The following is a 25,537-nucleotide window of genomic DNA, read 5'->3' on the forward strand; positions in this document are numbered from 1 at the left end:
TAAAGCTGATATAAATATCCATGTGTAGGTTTTTGTGTGGACGTATGTTTTCAATTCCTTTGGGTAAATATCACAGATCCAGTGCTTTGATACTCTATACTATCATGACCCTTTTTTAGCTTTCTTCATGAGGGGACCAGTTCTGTTTTGCAAGGGAAGCATGGCTTGTCTATTTAATTCCATGAACCAGAAGACTCCAATGTCAAGAATCATGTAGGATCTAAGATTTTTCCCTGCTTGCATGCTACTAAGTTTACCTGCTACAGTCTTATGGATGCCGGCATAAGACTTGAGACTCCCGGATCAGAGACAAAGGACTATTATTCACAGCAGGGCAGGCAGCATGAGCTACATATGTACACCAGTTTCCCTTGTCCCACTTCCCACAAGCTGAAGAGGGCCAGGCGAGGCTTACACATGCAGCAAGGTGTGCTACAGGAAAAAAAAAAAAAAAAAACCCAGTCTTAGGGAATCTTAATATTCTATGATGGTCCACTTGGCCTTTGTCCTGAGGGAGACATTATCTCTATTATTCTGGATTGTAAACAAATCTGCTCTTTGTTCTAGAGGAAAACACTACCATTATCTTCCAAGTCCACTCGCTATGTAAACATCCTTAAAAGGACATAGCCAGTTTACAAGACACATAGAAATACAAGAGACTCAGGGAAAATTATCCCCTAACACTCAGAATCCCCCAGACCTGCCCACAATACTTTCCTGATATCTCACCAAGTTCAAGTTCCAGGACAAGCAAGTTCCTGGGAGTCCCTCAGAGCAGGGAGTACAGTGGCCTCGTATCCCAGCAGACACATGGTAGGCACTGCAAAAGCAACCTTCACTAAATGCCAGAAACCAGAAGCCACAGGGAACGAAGTCTGAAATGTCAAGGCCTGGGAATGATGGGGGTGGGTATCAACAAATGGAGGTAACTGAGTGACAGCACAGAGAGGTCAATGCCACAGAAGAGCAATTTTCATTATTTACATTTCCCGAGAAGGGGGGGCCACACCATGCAGGGCCACATGGGAAGCATCAGGTTTTTGTCCCAAGTGAGGAGAGGCCTAGGCTCCAGGCTTTATTGAGGTTTCCATGAAACAGCAAGGCAGGGCAGGGTGAACAGTTTAGGATTGGCCAGTTTGAATAATTTGGCGGGCTTTGGGCTGCAGGGGTGGTCCCTAGTTGTGGTACCTGCCTCTAGGATGATTTAGCGCAGGAGAAATATTGGCCTGGTACGTGAGTTAGGTAAGGTCGGTGGGGCTCAGCCTCGGCAGCCAGTCTGCACGTGGAAAACCAAGTCCAGGCAAGCTGACTTGCAGGAGAGAGGCAAACATTTTGGCCAATAGTATGGCCCTGTGGTAAATGATGCCAGGTAGACATACAGAATCTAAGAAAGCACAGGACGGTGGGGTGTGGGCATGGCGAGGAAAAGATTATAAAACAAATGTAAAGGGCAAGATGAAAGGCAGAATCCCAATCGCTTCACCTGTCCATTCCTTCATTGGCTTATCTGCTAAGTGGGAATAGAAATAATACCTCCCTCAAAGGTATGAGGGTTCTGTGGGGTCAAGGGTATAAAACGCTCAGCAAAGCTCCTGGTACAACCAAAAGCTAACCAAATGCAAACTCTGCAACAGGCATGCGCATGTTGGATGGACAGTCACGCTTTAGTTGAAGTACATTTAATAAGAAAACATGCAAACTTCCTAAAGGAGGTTGCAATGCTTTGCTTTACAGAGCAAGTCTTCCACACTTACGGTGGCTACTGCTGTTTATTTTAACTCAACAATTCCTCTCGTGGACTTCCAACAAGACCTGATTAGCAAAAACACATTTGACACCAAATATTTCACAGCACATCCAAATACATAAACGAGGCCAGTTTGCACTGCTGTAGAATTGCCTGTGCTAACCCCACACTAGGTGGTGGATATAAATGTGTGCCTCAAACTGAAGTGTGTGTGAGAATTCTCTCCATGGTTAAAATACAGATTCTGACTCAGTAGGGGTGGTGTGGGGCCTGAGATTCTGCACGTCTGCAAACTTCCAGGCGATGGCCCAGGGCCCATACCTTGAGCAGCAAGAGATTAAAACCCAGTGACTCTGTCTTATTTGAAGGTAAGGCTTTGCCAGAACCTGAAAAAGCCAAAGGAGGAGAGAAGGGCATTGACCATCACGCTGAGGCATGACCAGTCCCTGAATGTGGGTGGACGTCTTCCTCCTCAGCCCTCATTTGGGACCATCTGACTCTTTCTTACCATCTCACAGCACAGAGGGCTAGCTCTAGGCCTCCCCCCTGCTCCTGAGGTCTGCAGGACCTCAAACTCACAGGTAGGCCTGTGTTCTCACCCTCTTCCAAGCAGCACTCCAGGTCTTGCTGGGATCAACAGTGCAAACCCTGAGACCTGACACAACATTGTTGCTCTGCTCAGAAGCCCTGGGTCCCAGCCCCTATTGTGCTGTGTGATGACGAACAAGCTTATTCCTTCTCGGTCCTCAGTCACCCATCTGTAAAATACAGAGTTTTGAATTAGGTCGGGGGTTTCCAAACCTGAAAGGCATGAGAAGCACCTGAGAACTTTGACAAACTCCTGATCCCCAGGTCGGGATCTGGATCTAGATCATTGAATAGCAGTGGGGTGGGGGGGGCAGAGCACAGAAGGAGGTCTGCTGGGACCTAGAGGGCAAGGGGAAATCTGAATGGCAAAAGAAGCTAAGATTACAGGGAGGAAGGGCTAAAAGCCTGAAGATTAGGACACCCCCTCCCACCTACAGGCCTCCCCTAACCCCACCCGGTACTCCCCACCTCTGCTTAATAACACAGAGGGGCAGGGGGAGGAGTCCCCCATCAACCACTCCCTCCCCTCTGAGGTCCAGGAGAGGCTGGCCACCATCTTCTGTTTGCAGTAAACACTGGGAGCTGCTGCTCAGGCCTCAGCTAATCTTGTCTCCACGCCTCCCAGGGCTTCAGCCAGCCCACCTCCTCCCACCCCCTTCCCCCTTCCTCTGGCACTGACTCCCTCTTCTCTGACCCAGCCATCCATCCACAGCAAAGAAGCCCCGGAGGCCTTAGGATTCCTCTGATATATCCTAACTGGCACAGTACCAAAGGCCTCCCTGCACGCTGCAGACGTCCCTCCATCCCTCCATCCCTCCCTTCCTCCTGCTCCCTAGACTCCTTCCCTGCTTCCATATCACTCAGGATTCTCGGTCGCAGTGGCAGATACCCCATGCAACCTAGCTTTAGGGAAAAATAAATAAATAAAAGAAAAAAACTACTGGCTCATACAACGAGGAAGTACCTTCAAGTCTGGCCGGAGTCAGGGGCTCTAATGATCCTGCCAAGGCTCACTTTTTCCACCACTGTGTTACAAGCATTCTCTCCCACCAGATAGCTCCCAACAATCTACAGCTCCAACCTCATATTCTCTCAGCATTGGCAGCCTATAGAAAGAGGTTCTAGCTAGGTCAGCAGAAACTATGATGTTCAGACACCTTCCCTCTCTCCCCTCCAGTCCATCTCTTTCCATCTCTTATTCGGGGATAAACAGAACAAAGTTGTTGTCCGGTATCCTCAAAGATCTTACTGTTGAATGGAAGAGACACTGACCATATACCAAGCACTGTAACACTTTATTATCAGGACCATGGCAAAAGTATGGACATATCCTGCATAATTTGGGGGATGCCTAGTAAATCAGTTCTGCAGTCCCCTTTCCATTTCTCTGACCTGAGCTGGCCCCACACTCTGTGTGGTGCCTATAGCAGGAAGAGGTGCCAAGGGGTAGCTCACGACATGGGAACTCAACCTGGACCACTCTAGCCCTCCCAAGCAGGGGGGGAGGGAGACCTGGGACCCTTGGGAACCCCAGTGGCTCTGCCTTCCCATCCAAGCAGGTCCTAGCAAGGGAAGAAGGGACAGTGCAAAGGCAAAGGAGGAGAGAAAGCAATGGACTTAAATTCTGAGCATAGCTGGGCCTGAAAAGGGATGGGCCAGGGTTCATGTTGTTCTGCCCCCATGCAATATCCTAAAATCAACAGTTTCTTTCATGTGCAAACCAAGGACAGCTTCAGAGAGGTCCCTACCTCCTGAGATTATATGCCTCCCCCAGGTTGTGTGGGGTGGCTGGGGTGCATTTTGGGGGGAGACAGTTGCTAGCTTCCAACAGATTCTCAAAGAAATTGGCCATAATGATATGATAGCTCCCGAATCTGACAACAATGCCCCAATGCTGCTACCTGCAGGTGCGGAGACAGCTGACCTTGCAACTACCTCTTCACCCCATCCCCAGGCCTCAACTCCAAATGCCTGGCGTCAGCCCTCACCTCACTCAAAACCCCCACCCCAGGCTGGCTCCAGTTCAGCTCTGCCTCCTAGCTGTGTGACCTTTCTCAGCCTGTTTCCTCATCTGCAAATCAGCCTGGCAATAACATCAATTAACATTCAGGAAGTGCTCCCCCTGATCTAAGTCCCTTCCCACAGCCCATTTCATTCCATACTCATAGTGACCCTGAAAGTGGGTGCTGTTGAAACCCAACTTCACGGCTGAGGAAATGCAGTCCTGGAAAAGTCACTGTCCTCAGGTCATAAAACAGGACAGGGACTAATATGAGGCAATACCGTGAAGGAGGCCCTCACTGTCAGATGCTGACCCTGGACTTCCAAGACCCCTAGTGGGGGCCTCTTCAAACAGGGTGCCAGCTCCATCAAAGCGCCAATGCGTTTCAGGTGTACCCGCTGTCACAGTCCATTCTCTTACCTGGTAAGGCTTTGAGGGGACGCATTTTCTAAGCACCCAGTGCAATACCTCACAAGTGACAGTGCCACATAGTGTGAGGCGAAAAGAGGATTAAAACCCCCGGTTCACCTCTCTTCTCCTCTTCCCCTTCTCATCTGATTCTTGCACATTGGGTTGTGATGTCTTCCAGCCCAGCGGGACCCAGGGAGGTTTCTCAGGGAATCTAACCCCTGCCCCCAGCAGCAGCAGACCTTAGGACACCGAGGCCACAGGAGTTGAGGCCCATGGGGATCCCTTCCTGGCTGAGCCAGGTCTCTGCCACAGTGTTTCCATTAAAACCGGTTCACCTGCCTTCTAATAAGACAAACGGGCCCTTTCAGGAGCTAGCACTCAGGCAGGATTTCAATTTTTTTTTTCCAAATTTTTATTACCTTACATTTAAAACATTTATTGCCTTGCTTGTTTCCGGCAGCAGTGTCCAGGCAAAGAGATGAGAAATGGGACTGCTGAGTACTTACATTCTTGGCTGGGAGAAACTTCCGTCCTCCCCATATCCTGCTCTGCAGGGTAGGCACCCTCAAGGTACACACGGCAGGGTTCCAGGCCTAGACATCTCCACTCAACCCTCCCGGAGGCTCCCAGGCCAGGAATGGGCAGTCTAAGGGCTGACGGGGCTGATTTTCAGGGACAGAGGAAGCCCTGCCTGGTTATAAAAAGAGTTGCAGCCCAGACCCTGGCCAGGACAAGCAGGGAAATTTGAAGTGTACTGAAGGTATCTATGGATCAGACCCTTTGGGAACACTTAAGCCCTACAGCAGCTATGGGATAGGATTCATCATAGCCACTTTTCACATAAGAAAATCAGGACTTGTGAAGGTATCACTTTCCTGGGCCACACAGCTGAAATGACAGAACCAGCGTTTGACCTAAGTACTGACAACAGCTTCCATCTCCTGTGCCCCTGTGGGGGCACCACTGCTTGGTTCACCACCATGACTTCTTGCTCGACAATGCTTGGCATCTTAGAGATGCTCAGTGAATATTCGTGAGGTGTTGGTGCAATTAATGAAACCGAGAAAGAGTTCAACATAAATGTGCAAGGCTTGCTGGCTGACATGCGTTGCCTCCCTTAACACGAGGCACAGAGAAGCTAAGTAACTTGCCCATGAGCTGGTAGAGCTGGGATTCGAACCCAACCATCTAGCTCCATAGCCTCCATGATTGAATTTCACTATTTGCCTTCTCTAAGGCAGGGTTTCTCAACCTCATCACTATTGACATTATGAGCTGGATCATAATATTATGGCTACTGCCCTGTGCATTATAGGAGGTCTAGCAGCATTCTTGCCTCTACACATTAGATGCCTGTAGCACTCCTTACCCTAAGTTATGACAGCCAAAAAAATGTCTTTCAACATTGACAAACATTCCCTAGGTTGAGAATCCTGAGTTGAAAACCACTGGTCTAAGGGGACACATCTTTTCCCTCTCCTAAGCTAACACAACCTCTTCCTATTGAAACCCAGAGTCATCATCTCCTGGAATGGAAGTGCTTTGACAGGAAGTCTGGGTGCCTGCACTTCTGGGTCCACTGACTTGTGAGTGATCTGGTGAATCATCCCTCCATCTCAGCATCCCTTTGCTCATGAGACCCCATGTCCACCCAATTTCCCAATGAGTCACTAACATTGACTCTCTCTTTTTCTTACCATGCCATCCTATTTCTCATCCAGTCCTATTGCCACCACCCTCTAAATTATTATTCCATCCCATTCCATCTATTCCCTTCTCCAGCTCCACCCCCCCCACACCCTCCTCATCTGCCCCAGCTGGGGCCACCACCCTCCCACCTCTGGGTCAGCCCCTCAGCTTGTGTCTGCCTCCAATTTTACCCTCTCAAGTCCAGAGTGATCTTCCTAAAACACAAATCTGATCACTCCCTGCCTTGGGTGTTTCCTGAGAACATCCTCTGCTCCTGAAAGAGTTGAAGTGATAGCAAAGCCTAGTTAGACTGAAAGCTCTGGGGTGAGGCATGAATGGACCTCTATCAAGGTACATAGCTCCTGCGTTGTGATCCCAGGGTGACCTGTCTCCTCCACTGCCCAGTAAACTCTGTACATTCCCTGCTCCTCAGTGTCTGGCACAGGCCTTGGCACACAGCTGGCACTCAGCAATGCTTATTGGACAGAGGGGTGAATGGATGGACGAATGGATGGATACTGGTCTAGGAGAGTACAGTGCTCTAAGCTGGAGAGGACAACCTCAGCCCACTGCAGGGGCTTCAAAAATATATGTTGGTGACCAGCTCTCTACCCTCAAGTAGAGCTCCATTGTACAAGGAAGACGAGTTGTCCTTCCTATAAGGGCATTTCAGATCCAGAGAAGAGGATATGGAGAGGGAGATAAACAAGATGTGATAGATTATTTGCTGTGCGTCTGACGGTTCTCCCCTGGGGCAGAATTTTCTTATTGGGACTAGTTAGAGGAGGGGGTCATTTCCCTAAGAATCTTGCCTCTAGAGATTGGGGGTATCTGATGGCCTTTATTTTGGGGAAAACGCGCAACAAGCTTAACTATGTTTATTTGGCAGACGCAACCTCACTCTGACCAATGGGTTTTCTTAACAGGATGGGGAACAGGTTTGTTCTAGCAGAGGGGCCGCTGGGCCCGGCGTGGGCGTGTTCATGTGAGAGCATGGCACTCTGCTCCCTCATTCTCCTGCCCAAGGAGGGGGGCTAGCCAGCCAGAACGTGGGGCCGGGGACAGTGACAACTGCACCTGCCCAGAGCCAACAGGATTTGTTCCCCTGGATTTTCCACGTCGGCGATTCCAAGATCAGGTCTGATTGCTCATGTACCTCCGGAGACCTGCCGGGGGCAGATCAGGGGGCTCAGAGTAGCTATGAGTCTGAGCTGCCTAGAGAGAGGCACTCCTGAAGGTGGCAGGAAGAAGTGACCCCCTCCTTCACCCTGCTCCCCCTTCCCTCACATACACAAAGAAAGTAACTAGTTGGAGCAAAAGAGTCAGACAGAAGATAGGACCTAGGTTAGGGGTCAGCTGAGACCAGGCCAGGTAGGGAAAGGAGGACACTGCTTCCTTGGCCTTAAGCCAGAGAGATGCTAACAGAATGAAAATTAGGGCTCCAGCTCAGGCTGTAGAAATGGAGTCTCACAGCCTTTAAGTCAGGATGATTTAATAATAGCTTCTAAGAAGGCAGGTGTAGAACCAAAGAGAACTGGATTCCAACTCCAGTTTCTTCTCATACAGATGGAATGAGAAGTCCCTGGGCAAGTCCTTCACCTCTCTGAGCCTCGACTTCCTCATCTGTAAAATGGGGATTGTTGTGGAGACAGATGAAACAATGGATTAGGTGCTCAGCACAGAACCTGGCATATTGTGGATTCTAGAGGCAAGCAATTTTTGTAGGAAGAGATTCTCCATGCTTACATTCCCCATCCTCTCATGTGATGGGACATGAATGAAGTGAGCAGTCTGGGATGAGCAGAAAGGGGAGAGACTAGAGAACAGGCCCCTGCGGGGGCAGCTGACACCAGCAGAAGCCTCATTAGGCACATCAGTCCATGTCCCACATGGGAGACTCCTGTGGAACTATATTGGCAGAGTGGGCAATGGACTCTTCTTTGCCAGTTGTGGGAGGTGCTACTGAGTACCCTACCAACGGCCATTGTCCCACAACCCACACCCGCTTCTTCCCTGCAAGCAGAACCTACTTCCCGTCATGGAAACGAGAAAAGCAAGATATTGTCTTTCCCAAGCTTCCTGGTACATGTGCATGTAACCATTCATGGAAGAAAACATGCTTCTTTGGCTGGACATTGATGTGGGTAACTCTGACGCTGGCAGTTACAGACCCCATGGTGCAATGAAGGAACAAGCCCAAGACCAACCAATGTGCAAAAGATCAAAGAGACACGAGGAACTTTTATGGCTCCAGAGTTCTTATAATGTGGGAGAGTAAATGAAATCTCAGCCCAAGCCACTTTTGCCAGGTCTTTTATTATGTGAAGCCAAAAACATCCCACTACCATGTTTTTAGGCTTAAGAAAGGCATCGTGACCTGCTGTGAATCCAGGGCTATGTAGCAGCTGTTCCCAGAGCCTCCTAATTCCCTTTTCTGGGCTGAGTGGAATTGTAGACCTGGAGGAGTCATGGAGGGCTGCTGGATCTGAGACTATACCGCATCCCAGCATCCCAGGCCCGCAGACAGAATTTGGTGAGTTACTAAGATCCCGAGTGTTATCTGATGTGCTCACTCTTACCATCAACAAAGGAGACGCTAGGGCCCACAAAGTGGCCAGCCTGGAGGAGGTGATGAAGACACAGTGTTGAAAATACAGTGACTAGGAAACAAGGATGTGTATGTTTTAAGACCTTATGGGGACCTTAGCCTATGTCTACCGTTTCCCCAGGACAGCAGTTAACATGAAGGATCTGGAGGAAAGGGACCTGGGTTCAGGTCTTGGCCTAGTTGGTGTGGCCGACCACTCTAGGTCCCTGTTCTTTCATTAATGAAAGAGATGGTCTGGTGTCTACTCTTGGAACTGCGGTGGGGGATGAAGAGATAACGCGAGGCACGTTGTGGGTAGTGGCCAGAGGAGTACGTGAGGACTTTTCCTGGCGTGCTGCTTCACGATCTGGGTGCTAACTGCACAGGCATCTGAGTGTATGAAAACTCATTGAGTGAAATATTTATAATTTGTACACTTTTCTGAAATGTGGTATACACTTCAATGACCAATTTTCAAAGGTTCAGTCCAATACCTGGTGTTGAACGTTTCTAACTACGATAAATGTTAAATATTGTGGCTATCGTCCCACTGCCGTGCCTACAGTAGATGCCTCACCAGAATCTTCTTAATCCATGAGTCTGTTTCTCTCCAGAGTTCTGGAAGGTCAACTATTGATGGGGAAACTGAGGCACCATGCCCCAGAGATTCAAGGTCACAGGGCTCAAAGGGAGCTGAATCAGCCAGAGCCCAGCAACACCCCCTTCCCACACACCCTCCCCTCCGCCTTCCCTGGCTGCCTCCCTGGCTCGTGTCTGCCCCTTGCAGGGGGGTGGGGGCCCATTAACTCCTAGGCAAATGGGCTCTGGGCGCGTGTGCGTGAGGCAGGTCCCAGGATAGCTCGAACAGGCCCAGGCCGCCTGGTGCCCTGAGGCAGCCACCCCCTGGCCTCTAAATGACAGTGTGGAGCATTTGGCTATTTGCAGAGTAAACAGGAGGGCTGGAGAAACTGGGGAACCAGGTATGCACCTCTGCCAAGCCAAAACAGAGAGCAAGTGCATGGAGAGCCCTGCACCCTGGGGGCCGCTGGGGGCCGGCCTGGGCAGGGGCTGCCCTCAGGGTCAACGCCAGCCATCATTAGAGGGGGAGGCTTGACTTCACTCACCTTCAGTGAGCTCCTGTACATTCCATCCTGGCAGCTCTGGCTTGGATGGGGAGGGAGAGGCAGAGTAGAGCTCACCCTTGCCTCCTCAGCAGAGGAAGGACTGAGAGACATTATCCTGGGAGTCTCACTCTGCCCCTGTGTGTCACCCCAGCATCAGGCATGGTCAGGGCTCCCTGGCTGAGAGGCAGCATGATGAAATAAAGATGCATAAAACCAAACTGAATGGCTTCCAGTCCTGGCTCTCCATCCATCTTTGTATGACCTGGGGTCAGTTATTAAGTTAGCCTCTCCATGCCTCAGTTTCCTCACCTGTAAAATATAGCTGCTGTGAATAGGAAACACCCAATAACTTAAATGGCTAAAAAGCCCATGTCGGTGAGTTCCATCTCTGGGCAGTCCCTAACCAGTGCTCAGCAAAGATACCATGTGGGCCCAATGTGGTTGGACTTGTTGATTTTTCAGGAGACATGCAAAACTTGGATTTCTAATTCCAAGTACCTGATTTTTAAATGTTGGCAGCCAATCAGAAAACACTCTGTAGCCTACAAAACACGTGTGAAGATTGGGTTTCTCCAGTGGGTGTAGTTAGGGACCTCCAATCTAAGCAGGTTCTTGATTTGCTAGTAAGAGGACCCAGGTCCATGAGGGGAAAGTCACACGCCCAACCTTGCACAGACAGTTGCTTGTCGAGACGCCGCAGTTACACTGTGGATCCGAGCACCATGGGGTAGCACCTCTGTGAGCTTCACAGTGGCTCTTCAGGGTAGGTTGTATTCTCCCCAGGAAAGCTCAGAAGGGTTTGAGTTACTTGCCAAAGATCAACCTCTGGCAAGCTCTGGCCTGCTAGAACGTTCACAATCCGGGATGAGCTATGCTGCCTCCTTAGCTCTGCAAGTACTGGAGCTGGAACTGATTTCGTGTCCTCCCGCATCTTGACCTGCTGCACTGAAAACCACCCCCACCCTGAGGAGAAGCAGCCACAGCTCCGACCTGCTCACCTCAGCTGCCTTCCAAATGCCCAGGCAGGACACCTGGACCCTCTTCAGGATGGCACATGGGGAGGCCACATTGTCTTGGGAAAGTCTTCATCATCATTATCATTATTATTGTTAAATACCATGTAAATTTTTCTTATTAAAAAATAATCTGGGGTGCCTGGGTGGCTCAGTCGGTTAAGCGTCTGACTTTGGCTCAGGTCATGATCTCACGGTTCATGGGTCTGAGCCTCGCGTTGGGCTCTGTGCTGACAGCTGGGAGCCTGGAACCTGCTTCGGATTCGGTGTCTCCCCCCTTCTCTGCCCTTCCCACGTTTGTGCTCTGTCTCTCAATAATAAATAAACGTTAAAAAAGTTTAAAAGTAATCAAGGCACCCAGGCTCATGGGGGTGTCTCAGGCCTCTCTCAGGCCTTCAGCTGGTGCCTCTCCAATGCTTTCTCTCTCATTTTAACAGAGAGAGGGTGGGCCTGTTAAGCTCAGCACCTCTGCAGGCTGCAGTGTCTCGGGGATTGAATGGCTTTGTTCTGCTTTATCATCTTTATTTTACAGTAACCTTCTAGTTATGGTTAGCCACACTGCTTTTCTGTTTGTAGAAGTGATATAGATTTCCTTTTAAAAACAAAGTTTATTTTTTGTTTTGGGGGTTTTTTGTTGTTGTTGTTGTTGTGTGTGTGTGTGTGTGTGTGTGTTTAATTTTTTTAAGGTTATGTATTTATTTTGAGAGACAGCAGGGGAGAGGCAGAGAGAGAGAGAGAGAGAGAGAGAAGAACTCCAAGCAGGCTCCACTCTGTCAGCACAGAGCCCAATGCAGGAATCGAACCCACAAACCATGAGATCATGACCTGAGATGAAACCAAGAGTCTGATGCTTAACCAACTGAGCCACCCAGATGCCCCTGTTTAAACAGTAAGATGATTTAAATTAAAAGAGTAAATAATGTTTCAGGTGATTATGAGAAATGACAAAAATGGTCCTGGTGGGAAAGAAATGGCTGAAGCCCAAAAAAAGGAAGGTAGCCCAATCCTGAGAAAAACCCTTGAGAAAGCTGGCCGTCACTGCCCCTGAGGCCTGGGTAGCTGGGGCTGTACTTCCAGGGAGTGGGCCACAGGAGGTCCAAGAGGATGTCAGAACAGAGATGCTCTGAGATGACCTAGAGAAAGGCCAAAGTCACCCCGACAAGCTTCACTAAAACCAGCCAAGGCAAGTGAGAGGAAAACCAGAGCACCCTAAGCCTCACAGCCTCCTCCCATCTGGCTTTGCTCCTTTCAAGCAGTGCCCGGGGACTGACATCAGCCTGGCTACATGGAAAGGGCATGCTGGATGGGGAGTTCCAGTGCCCGGGCCATGGCAACAATCCGCTGTGTCCCCAGGGGCTCGAAGGGGCAGCCTCCAGAGTCAGACTGCCTGACTTCAAATGTCTTTTCTTCACTTTCTGAGTTTGGGTTCTTCCACAATTTATCCTCCTTTGACTCAGTTTCCTCATCTGTTAAATGGGAATAATAGTGGTCCCTACCTTTGGCTCCTTGTGAGGATTAACTGAGATATTCATGTGAAGTAGGTACAAAGGGTCTGGCCAGGATGGAGCTGAGGCTCAATAAATGTTGGCAATCTCTCTATTTCTGCTCTTATCAAACTAGTATTGTTTCAGAGCAGAAGCTTTCCAGTGTGGGGCCTTTGGGGCCACCCCGAATTGACTTGGAATCAGATGGCTTATTTGCCTCCGGCTCAGCCTTTGAGGGGGTAATCTTCAGCAAGACGGTCACAAACCCTTTACACCTCACTGTCCTTGTTCATAAAATGAGGCTAATCTCTTCACTGCAGGGCTGTGTCTGTATTCACTGAACTGGGGCACGTGTGTGAAGACACCTTGCATGTTCCTAGATATGCAGAAGGTATCTAATAGGTGATACCTTTCCCTCCTCCTTCCTCCAAACAGACGCGTGCGCGCGTGCGCGCGCGCGCACACACACACACACACACACACACACACAACCTCTATTTTGATCTTGGCCTGAGGCTGACAAGCCCCAGATTAGAAATGAGTGACAATGTTGGCTTTATCCGCTCTCTCAGAGGTAATCATAGGGTAGAGAGTCTGCAATATGAAAACACTTCCCATTTTGAGAGAGGAAAATGGTAGGATTATCAGACTTAATTCTCTCATTTCATTCACTGAGGACTTTTTTGTGCACTGGCCTTCTGACATTATCTCATTTCACACACACACACACACAATTTGTGTGTGTAAAGGGGAACGGAAGGATATTTTTTAAAATAACACTATACATATATCCCTACATGTATTTTTTACTGAATGCATCATGGCTATCTCTCTAGATCAAAAGAAAGAGAAAACATTCTTTATTGTCATAGCTGCTTAATCCAACAGAGTGGTCGTCGTACCATAGTTTATTCAGCCTCTCCATTAGTGATGCATATTACTTTTGTAGGGTTCTTCTAGTCCCCTCGTAACAAATACAACCAGCATGGTGATAATCATCCATATCCTTGTATCCTTCGTTTTCATTTCTACTGGTTAGAGTCCCAGAATCGCAGGGTCAAGTCAAATGAAAGTAGTCTTTTTATCCTTATTTGAGGAGTCAGAGATTTATTCACTACCAAGTAACAACATTCTAGAAAGCCTGGAGATTCGGCAAGAGGGTGGCCCACGTGTGCTAAGTGTGGAGCATTCACTCTACAGGCCATCTCATCAGACCCTCCCACTAATCTGAGATCAGGGGAGCAGGGGTAGGGAGAGCCCATCCTATAGATGTGCAAATGGAAGCACCGAGAGAGGAAAGCACTTGCCCAAATTGGGGGATTCTGAGACATGAGTCCATCTCTAAGGAGCTAGTGAGCTGTCACCACGTCATAGTTGCCCCTGCAGGTTGAGCCACGAGCTGAAGATGTTCTGGAACAGGAAGACCAGAGAGATTCCAAAGGTGAAAGGGATCTGGTGCCACCACAGGTGAGTAGCGTCTGAAGGTCATTTCTCTGCTCAGGAACCGTCAGCATTATTACTATCTCTGTGTGTTTCTTTTCCCTGTGACTGTTCCATCAACATTCTAAGTCCACCTTTGGCCAATGCACAGAAGAGATGCACCTGTCTAGGAAGCCTAAGGATGCACATGTGGCCTCTTTCTTTCTTGTCTCCACAGGCTGGGGAGAAGTGGGTGCTTCGCTGATGACCTGTGGGCCCCCTGTGTTGAGCAGGCAGTGTCAGGTGGCCAAAGGAGCGACCTGAGCACGGTGGGAATCTTGGAATTTCTCAGTTTGCAGAAGCCCGAGGGAAGAGAGTTCTTGGGCAAGTTGGGGGCCGCTGGGCCCAGGAAGGAACTTCGGGCTTCCAGTCATTCAAATAACTAATTTGAATGGTGAAGAAAGAGACAGATTAGAGAGGGTGAGGGGGCACAAGATGAGAGAGGCTGTCTAAGCTAACAGAGCTAGAGGCCACCACAGGCCCATTCCAGTGGACTATTTGAATCTTATTTGACTAGTGGGGTAGAGAGATGGTCATCCTCTGATGGCCCCACACTGATCCCAATTTCTGAGCAGTTGTCCTGAGTAATAGTAGACATTTGAACTGCGCATCTGGGTTTGCAGACCTCTCTCCTCCCACATGATCTCACAGAATACTTGTAAACTGCCAATGAGACCAGACGCAGGAAATCTATGTTTCAGATAATGACACTGAAGGAAATAGATCTGGAAGGTCCAGCTTCCAAGGAGCTCAGGAGTCGGAAAACAGATTGCCAGGGAACCTTAGACCCAGACCCTTCTCTTCCCACCCCCACCCCCTTTCCTGCCAAGATGCACAGGGTTCGAGACCAGAGCCACATGGACTCTGGTCTGACCAGGAGGACAGAACCATCTCTGGCAGGGACCGGGGTGGAGGGGAGAACAGAAGGCTTTGCTCTCCCTGTTATCTCCAAATGTTAAAAAACAGAAGTCGAAGCATTTCAGTGTTTGCTATGTGCCAGGCCCCAAGCTTCAGAGTCCAAGATAGGCCCCTCTCTTGAGTCCAAGGTCATCCTGGCTCCTTTCCTTGGCCATGGGCTAAGCACAGCCTTTGCTGCTTCTCTAACCCATGCTTGGTTACATGGAGAGTGAAAGCAGGCATGCTCTAGAACCACACTGTCCTGAGTTCTGATCCTGCTTCAGGTACTAAGTGCTGTGTGCCCTTGGACACATCGCTTCACCTCTCTGAGCCATAGTCCAGGTCGTTATTTGTAAAGAACAGACGAAGGAATATTGTGAAGGGGGGAAAATACATAGAATGGTATCTAAAGAGCACTTAGCTCAGGGCCTGGCAAGGAGGGATCGATAAACAGCTGTATTCATCCCTTCTGTGGGCTTAGAGCAGAGGCTGTCAGATGTGAGCCTGCGCAAAGGTCCCCTGGACAACTGGCTAAAACTACAGACCTTCTGACTCCAAGGCTTGGGGAAGGCCCAGGAATCTGGCCCTTCACGGACCCTAGAACCACAAGGTGGTGAGCAAGTTCCTTAGGCAGAGGCCAGAGGGGTCCAGGTGCAGTTCTAAGGAACATCCTGGTCTCTGCATGGTCTTTGGTGGCTTGGAAGATGCCCTCTCTGACAGACTCTGTCATGATGCACCCCACACCCCCACCTGAATCCCCTGGTCCTGCACTCCCCAGGCTGCACTGGCCTCTCTCACTTTCTGGAGGGCTGGGAATGTGCACATTTAATCCCCCATGGCACCTGGATCAGTGCAGCCCCTATTTACTGAGCAGAATGGAAACAAACTGGCCAGGGAGAGTGGATTTCGGGAGGAGGCCAAGCATCTGAATTCAGTGCCCTCCCGTCCTCCCCCTCTCTTGCATCCCAGCCCTGAGTTCAGCTCCAGGCACAGGCAGCATGGCCCTCAGCCCGTCAGCATTCCCCCCAGGGCACCCTGGCTAGCTTTCTGTGGCACTCGGATTCCTAGTCCAGCCAGCCTAGAGTTTCCCAGGCTCCTGCTGCCCCCTTGAGGCCAGCTCTTGCAGCTTTGCGCCTGAGTCCTGGCGTGCTTGGGAGTGGTGGGGGAAAGTCTGGAATGGCCGAGAGGGTGAGGGAGGTCGAAGAGCCTCGAGGGGTTCTGCTCCTGCACAAGGCACCACCTCACCACTGCCCACTGGGTGCCCAGAGCCCAGCCAGAGCCACCTGGATGGCCACGGGGTGCAAGTGAAAGGATCTACACTTTGTGTGTTGGGGAGGTTCCTGCCACTCCCCTTGACTTCCCCATCTGAAAAATGGGAAAGTGATGATTGCACCCCTACATGGCCTTTGAGAGAATAAGATATTACTTGGCCACTAGGAGATAATAATTATTATGATTACGGCTAAGTTTTACTGAGCACATATTATGAGCCCGGCACTGTCCTTTCCCTATATTACCTCATTAAATCTTCCCTAAAAACAAACTTCTGAACCATTAGCATCCCCATTTTACCCCCATTTATGGTCAGCTTCTCTAGGTCAGTGTTCCAGCACCATTGTCCTGGCATGGGGGCCGCCCCAGGTCGTGGCATGGAGCAGGCATGCTTCTCCCCCGATTGGCAATGGGCGTCAGTGGCTCACAGAGGGCTGCTCTGGAGGCCGGTGCAAATGACCTGGGCCACAGCCGCCGACAGTCTTACTGTGCTGCAGACTCTGGGTGAAGCAAAAATCGAATACTCCAAGTTTGTGGCCAAGGGGGACTCAGAGGAACACCTGCCCTGCATCAAAAAGGGCAGCTCTCAATTATTAAGCCCTAACTATCTTCCAGGCATCAGGCAACACCTCTCTCACCAGATCATCTGAAGTAACACTGAGGTAGCTTGTATTGGCCCCATTTTACAGGTGAGAAAATCAAGGCTCGAGTTCACACAGCTATGAGATGGGCCAGTCTGGGTCTGACTTGCAAACCCCATCCTATCGTCTTGCCTCCTGGGTCATCTGTGGGAATGTGCCCGCTTGTGCAAAGCCTGTGTCCTGTTGGCTGAGCAGTCACCATGCCCACTGCTGAGGAGCCCTGTGTGGCCCTGTCCAGTGTTCCCGGGATGGCTGGGGGTCCTCCTGGATCTTACCTTGCCCCTTCACAGCTCCTCAGACACCTCAGACTCTAGAAGGGCTTCCCCTAGAGGCAGTCAGGGGCTCTAGGCTCAGAGTGCCTGCATGCTCTTTCTGATGGCGGTAAGACGCCCAGGCTAATGGGGGAGCCTTCCCAGCACAGCTCAGGGCTCAGATTTCCTGGCTCTGCCATGTCCTGGCACGATGGCCTTCCTGAATACTGCTCACTGCACTTGAGGTGGGGAAAATGGGTACCGACCTCCCAGGGTTGGTGGGAAGATCCAAGGAGCCAAGATGGCTGCATGCTTACCCGGCATGAGCCCTGACGGGTGGTGGGCACTCAGGGCACTTGCCAGTGTCCACCGATTCACTGATCACCTCACATTGATCTGGAGGTTCTGTCTTTGAGAATGATAGAATGGGGGAAATAACTGGGGACTGATTAATAAACACAACCTAATAGTTAGCCAAGATTTTTCAAAACAGAGGGGGTTTGGGACCAAATAGCAAACGGAGTTGGTACCGATTGCACAATGGGAATTGCTACTCTGAGGTCCTTGGGTCTTTACATTGACGAGAGGGTCTCGGGGGCGGGGGGTGGGGGGGGGTGGGGGGGGTGGGAGCAAGGAAATGCAGTCTCACAAAATGGTTGTTCTGAGATTTGTCCTGCAGTCTGCCAGAGGTCACAGGAAAAGGACACATCATTGTACTATTTTAAGGGCAGTTACGAAATGGTCTCTGCTGACTGGTTCCCAGAACGCCATTCTTCTTCTTCGCTCCCAGCCGGCATGCTGGAGACAGTGATTTGGAAATATAGCCTTGTTCCTAATTCCACACTTCCTTGTTTCTGGCCACAGTCCCCGTTCTGCCCCAGGGCATGCTCTGGCCATGAAAGCCCCAATCTGAGAGTCAGGAGGCCTGGGTAATAGCTCCTGCTGGCAGCCAGCTGGCTGTGTCACTCCAGGCAAGTCAGACCACTTCTCTGGACCCCTGTTGGCTCATCAGTAAAATGAGGGAGTTGAACAAGATGGTGAGTTAGTGACAACCTTGACAGCCTTGGGTTTCTCTTCAATAAATATTAAACTATTGCTTTCGCTTCCTGGCCTCCAAGAATTCAAGTGTGACTGAACTATTTTGGAATCCCCTGGGCCTAGTGCAGGGCCTATTAGAGCGGAAAGGAGGACCTGGTGATTTAGCTCCAATGTGATCAGTTACACACCTCACTGAGCCATTTCTCCATCTTAAATTGTGGTCTAAGACTTCCAGCACAGGCAGAGAGAGACAACACTTATAAAGCCCCTAACACACGTGGGCCCTCAGGAATCCTTTGTTGAGTGACAGGGCCCACAAAGAGTCATTTGAACTGAACTATTGGCTTTTGCAAAAGGGGAGGCTGTTCCTGCTCTTCCAGTAATGGGGACCCATCAAAGATCTAGTCCAGCAAAAGACGTGCCACATAGCAACAGCCAGCACATGGGAAGAAAGGAGCTCTAGTACTTTCCATGACAGGCTTGGAAAGAGTGGCAGATTTAAGGCTATTAATGCAAAAACATTGGTTTGTTCTCACAACTAGAGCTGAATCCTTTACTCAGGGAGAGAACTTTCAGAGAAGTCAGTTGTTCTCTAAAAACCACACAAATTTTTTTCTAATTCTGGATCATCAGGCCCTTTCTCTCATATTCCAGCACCTTAGAATCCAAGAAGGTTCAAGACAGAAGGAATCTTAGGGAACTCTAGCTCAACTTTTCATCTGATGGGTAAAGAAATTGAAGGTCCTGAGAGGGAAAAGGGGTCCCAGGTAACACAGGCCATTGTTAATTCCATTAAATGATTAAATTCACTCTTACTGTGTAGTATTGTGTTTTCTACTTCAAGTGGCACTTTCACACACATGTGCCCACTTAGTGGCCCTGTGAGGTAGACAGCAGTGTCTCTGTTTGGCAGTTAAGGAAATCAACGTGCCCAGTGTCAGAGGGATCTGATCTGCCTGTGATCTCCCAGCTTTGCCCCCTAACTGCTGTGGCTGGCCCAGGACTTCTCTGCATTGCTGTGAGAGGCATCAGACTGATTCTGAAGGAGGTAAATGTGCTTGGGAGCCCTGGGCCAAGAAGGTCAGCCTGTGGGCATGGAGGGGAAGACTGTGAGTATCAGGGTGACTGTTGAATGTGGGTACAGAGTGGCCACTCCCATGCCCTGGGTCAGGGAAGATGGACTCTGCTACTCCCACAGGTCTCCTATGTGCCTAGGCTCACACCAAGTATCAGAGGTGTCAAAGAATGTGGCCTCTGTCCTTAAGGAGCTAAAGGCTTACCTGAAGAGACACAGGTAGTTTCCATGAACCAACTGGAGAAGAGTATTCAGCAACAAAAAGCAACGAACCACTGATACAACAACAAGGATGACTCTCAAAAACATTATGTTGAATGGAAGAAGCCAGACACAACAATGCTTATTGCATGGTTCCATTTATATGAAACTCTAGAAAAAGCTAATCTATAGAGACAGGAAGCAAAGCAGAGAGTTGACTGGGATGAGGCACCGAGGAGCTTTTTGAGGCGATGGAAATGTTCCACATCTTGACCGTGTTGGTGGTTACACAGTGAATCCATTTTTGTGTAAATTTGTCAACACTCATTGAAATGTGCGTGTGAAGTGGGTGTGTTTGTTGTACAAAAATTATGCCTCAGTAAAGTTGATTTTTTGGAAAGACACAGCCCTTGTTCTCATGGAGCTTACAGTCTGGTGAATACAGATATTAATAAAGTTATCATGTACATAAATGAAAAATTCTTGTGACTGGGATAAGACTTATGAAGGATGTTATATGGAGTATGAGTTGTGTACTAAGGACGGAGTCAATTTAAATAGACCAGGAAAGCCTACCCCGAGGAAGCAGCATTGATGTGCACTTAGAAGGATGAGTGCACATGAACCCAGGGAGATGACAGTGGTAGAGGGCACAACATGTGTCAAGGGCCTGTGGTTGAAGACAGTCTGGTAAGGACCACATAAAGAAGGACAATGAGGCTGGCATGGACGGAAAAGAAGGGAGGTGCTAGGAGATGGGTCTCAGGAGGTGAGGCCATAGAGGGATGTTTTGGCCTGGATAAAAGTTTGTACTTTTCCTGAGAGAAATAGAAACCCACTGGGACATTTTAAGTAGTGGTGAGGTGGTGATGTGACCAGCTCAGTTTATGGGTTAACACCATGGGGTTAGTCCTCACCTTCCCCTCCTTCTGTTTTTAAGGTTCTTGAGATTAGAACAATGCCTTAACAATCTGTGTAGACACCACAGAAATTTAAGCAGTAGGAAATATAAACTGAGGTACAAGAATTGTTTTGAATGAATAAATGAAGTATGAATGAATGAACCAATTTTCTCAGCACCTAGATAGCTACTTTTCTAAAGTCATCTGATTAAATGATAAATTTAGAATTTCTTCTCCCCCAAATGAAGACACGATACCGAGGATAACAGAGGTACCTCTCCATATTGTCTCACATGGACACCCACTGCCAAGTTCAAATCAGACCTGTCTCTCCCCCTCATTACAGATCCCTCAGCAGGTCAGTCAATGCCCTTTGGAGGCCACTCCACCTGTGTGGTAGCCTCATGGCCCCAGATCTCCTCTGAACACACCTGCAATTCAGAAGCTGACATCCACCAGGCACATGGCAGGGGCATCCGTCACTCTTACGTATTTTCCAGAAATCGCCCTCCTCTCTCAGATGTGCTGGGAGGCTGCTCACAGTGTCCTTGAGGACCCAGCTCAGTACCTGCTCCTCTGGAAGCCTTTCCTGCCCGCCTCAGCCCATCAGCTACCATGTTGCCCCTGCCCGAAGGACAGCCCTAGTCATGTAATACGTTTACCTTGTTTCCTCCTTATCCCAACACACGGTCCTCTGGTGTCGCCAAGCAGCGCTTGGCACAGAGTGGGGTGAACAGAATGGAAAGGAATGAGGTGGGTTGAGCTATAATGGGGCTAACGGGGACCCCTAAAAAAGACAGTTGGCCAGAGGGACAGGGAGAAAAACTATCAATATTTAGCCTCTCCCAGGGGTTAACTAATTTTGGAATGCCATGAAAGTCCATAAGTAGAATTTCCCCTCTGCTTTGAGTATCCGTGTGCCCCTTGCTGAACCCCCGTTTTTTTTTTTGTCTCAGCTTCCCCAGACTTCCGACCTTAGCCCATGGGCAGTTGGTGTGCTCCTCTTGGCTTTGGTTACCCAGATCCTTGGGGCTCTCCCGGATCCCACTGGCCCACCCTTCTGCCTCCCCTTGCTCTCCATTCATGACCCTCTTCCCTTCAGCCAGAGCAGACCAACACCCTGTGTCACACTCACAGCAAGGGAACCAGGAATGGCCCAGCAGTGTGGGGTCACCACCACTGGCTGTGGATGGAATCTCCTCCACCAAGAGACACAAACTACAAAATGACAAAGTTGCAAGACCTTACTCCAAGACATGAGTCTGTCTTCCCCTGATGTTCTTTCACATTTATTTCTCCTGTGATGTTTTCATGAACATGTAGATCTTCTTCCTGGCCAGACTGAAGGGTGAAGAAATTTAGGTCAAACTTAGAGGGGAAATAAAGTGGCTGGTTGGGGCAAGAGCGTTAACTTTGAGATCAGATAAAGGTGGGTTCAGACCCCAGGTATGTCACATCTGTGTAAACCTGACTTCTAAATAGCAGGTGTGGTGCCCAGAGCCATGGTGACAATGGTGATTCGTGCTGAGGATGAACTGTTTGCAAAGCACCTTGCTGAGCCCCGGACGTGCAGCTCCATGTGACCTCCACAGTCATCCTGTGGGGTAGGCTACATTCACAGGAGAGGACACTGAGGCTCCAAACTGACACGGTTAAGACACGCAGAGAAGTTTCTCCCTAGCATTATGATAATTACTCTGATAGCCTATGCTCTAGGATGAGACCCTGCATCTTGTATCAGAAAGGGTTTTATCTCCTCAAATGAACCGTGACTTTCTTGATTAACTGATTCACATCTCCTTCACCTCTGTATCCCCCAGCCCAGTGACTTGTACATTTTAGGGGCCCATGAAATAGCAACCAGTTAACATGAACAGGCGTTGGAGAGTCTGAAGCTCTGGCTTTTCAATAGCATCATCTATCTTCCCCTCTCCACCCATTTAAAAAAAAAGCCATCTTAAATATGAATGCCCAGTTATGCAAGTAAACATATCAAATGCGGAAGATTCAAAAAAATATAAAGATAAGGAGAAAAAAATCATCTATGATCTTACCATCTAAAGGCAGCATTTTGTCTTATTTCCTTCCAGTCCTCCTGTGCAGTGATTTCTGTTATTGTTCTTTATCTACAAGATTCTTTACAAATGTTTATTTTTTTTAATTAGGAAGTATATTTGCATATTGGAAATAGAAGGAAAAACTGAAAAATAATATAAGTTACTCAAAGTATCACAACCAAGACATGATTGTTGGTAACATCTTTGGCACATTTTGACTTGACTTCTCTGCATTCCCTTTCAGAGGAACCCTAAACGCTGAACAGCAGCCCCCAGGCCAGGTTGACATCCAGATCAACCAAGGAGCCTGTGCAATCCATGAAACCAGACTGCATAAGGCAAGAGGTGTTTGTTCCGCTGTGGAATCTAACACCGAGTGCAGAAAGTATAGGATTTCTGATTTATTCTCAGTGACTGCATGGTATTCCATTATGCAGCTGAACTGAAGATCATTAACGAGTTCTAAGTTGTGGGGATATAGGTGGCTTCCAATCAGTCCTATTTGCAAGCACCGGTGAAATAAACATCTCTGCTGTTGCTCTGCAAACAGGCCCTCCAGGAACGGAGGCAGGGATAGAGGTAACCGGGGCAGCCACATGGGTTCTCAGACGCCAAAGACTGAATGTCACCCACCTTCCACCGCTGTGTGACTTTCCTAGAGTGTGGGCTTCCCATCTCTCCTGTGGACAAACACATGAAAATCATACCACAAATAAAAGTAGAAAAGGGAATTTTTTAAAACTAGTATGTGTACAGGAGTGCCTGGGTGGCTCAGTCAGCTAAGCATCTGACTCTTGGTTTTGGCTCAGGTAATGATCTCACGGTTCATGAGATTGAGCCCTGCCTCAGGCTCTGCGCTGACAGTGTGGAGCCTGCTTGGGATTCTCTGTCTCCCTCTCTCTCTGCCCCTCCCCTGCTGTCTCTCTCTCTCTCTCTCCTTCCTCTCTTTCAAAAATAAATAAACAAACATTTAAAAAAACTAATATGTGTGCAAGAAAAATACTTCAACAGTTCAGAGGAAGCAAAGGTAAAGAAGAATAAAAAGCAGTCTCTCTCACCCAGATTCCCCATTGCCTTCCCAGGAGCAACTATTGTCCACGGTGTTTTTATGTATCCTTCAGGAACCATCTACAATTACACAGTCATCTCTATCTTTCCACCTGTTACTTGCTTGTGAGCTATCTTTCTTTGATCTGTATCTATGGCTAGCTCCCACCCATCCAGCCAGCCAGCCATCTCAAAAATAAGGAATCTTTAAATGAATGGTGATCACAAATAAAGCAGTTCAGAAGTAGGACCCTGGGTCCCCAGTCCAGCCACCACCCTGCCTGTAACTTTGGCCAAGACGCTTTACTTCTCTCTGCCTCAGTTTCCTCAAATAAGGGAGCTGTGAATGTGCCTTGAAAAGTGGAGACACAAAGGCCAAGGTGAGTCCTGAATGGACTGTCCAGAATGGAGAGTCCTGTTCTCCCACCATCTGCGGTGAGAAAGGACATCGGTGAGGTTTCCTACCCAAATGAGGGAGCAGGAGAGGAGAATGGGGGAGCAAGGTGGCTGAGGAGAGTCCACCTTCTGGCACAAGTTGGTCACACTGGCACCCCTCAGCCCAGTGGAAAGGGACAGAGTGATCTTTCATAAACATTACCTCATTTGTTTTCTGGGAGATAAGGTGTTTGCTAAACTTTGTTGGAAGAGCAGGACCTTCCGCGTGACCATCACCAGCACAGCTACCTGCTCAGACCGGCTGCAGGGCCCTCCAGCTCAGCTTGCCCAAAATACAGGAACCAGCAAACGGCATTGGAGCTATTTAGTGTAAATAGAGGCAGATGCTCTCAGGATAAAGGACAAAGAGGTCATGGGTGGGAGAGGGACGGTGGCCTCCTCATGAGCCAGTGTCTGTGAATACCTTGCAATCTGGGGTTCAGCCCCCTCATGTAGCACCAGCTTACTCTGGGAGTGCCCTTTGGGATTGGGGTTTGCATCAGGGCCTCCATGTGGCACAACCCCATTGGGAGACATTTGCATAGAACACCACGCGTAGGGTGCCCCTGGAACTGTGTGGTTCAGCGGCCTGGCATGTGCACAAGGAATTTGCTCCATTCCTTACCAAGCAGGGTCTCTAGGATCCTGAGAAACCTGACTTGGCCACTGCCTCTCTTCCCCCCACCGTTTGCCCTCCTCCTCAAAACAGCAGTGCTCTTGGCTATGTAATGTTGGTCCTGGGCAGCAAACTTAAACCCCTTTTAATTAGAGCAAGACCTCCCTCTAGTTCCCATGCTTCCATGCTAAGGACACCCAGGGCATAAGCAACAGGCACTCACCAAGCCAATGTTCCCTAACCCTCCACACAGAGTGGAAACACTGCAATGGAAAGGTCTTTGATAAATTCCTGGGGCCTCCTAGATGTAGATAGCGGACCAGGCCATGATGTGTCTTCTTTTACAATTCAGGTTCCTGGTATATAAAAAATGGGGAAGGCTAACACATCCTTGCAAAAAAAATAAAATAAAATGTGATATGACTGAAGCATTTGCATTTAACAAATGAATATTTCCACATACAGATTGTGTGTATCACTCATTTAGAGATGATATCAAAAGTCTGGAATTGGAAGGCCTTCATGATTATTAGGCCTAGGCCTAAGCCAAACGTCCCTTCTACACTATCTTCCAAAACTGAAGGATTTAACTCAGTAAGTAGTGATGTCCCCATCACTGGAGGTGAGCACTGTGGAGTGAGTGACACTGAGAGGAATCTCTGGGTGGGCCTGAGGCTGTTTGGGAAACATGAACCACAGGACATTTCCAGCACCAATGGCATATCTGGTTCTAAATATGGGCATGGAGAAGTCCTTCCTGCTGGTCTGACTTGATTGAGAGCAAAAACAAGAGTCTGAGAGGGCACCCTAGACTGGACAGTATTTCTGGGACAGCATGGTATTTGTGTGCATACACACACACACACACATGGTGTAAGAGTTGGTAGATAGATAGATAGACAGATAGATGATGGTGTAAGAGGTATGAGACATGAGCCATGCTCTGAACAATAGGGAGCTCAGGGAGGGGGGGGGGGG

The 25,537-nt window shown here is 49.0% G+C and overlaps 1 long non-coding RNA gene across 1 annotated transcript; it reads right to left on the reverse strand.

The window, feature by feature from the left end:
- Window positions 1-17,843: 17,843 nt before the first annotated feature.
- LOC109267477 (uncharacterized) lies at window positions 17,844-22,884 on the reverse strand. The gene is made up of 2 exons (XR_002080121.2): window positions 22,459-22,884; window positions 17,844-21,745 (listed from the first exon to the last, which is right to left on the reverse strand). It is a non-coding gene; the product is annotated as an uncharacterized LOC109267477 (long non-coding RNA).
- Window positions 22,885-25,537: the final 2,653 nt, after the last annotated feature.

This window comes from Panthera pardus, unplaced genomic scaffold (genome assembly GCF_024362965.1).
Source record: "Panthera pardus isolate Hobbes unplaced genomic scaffold, ASM2436296v1 HiC_scaffold_2, whole genome shotgun sequence".
Lineage (NCBI taxonomy): Eukaryota > Metazoa > Chordata > Mammalia > Carnivora > Felidae > Panthera > Panthera pardus.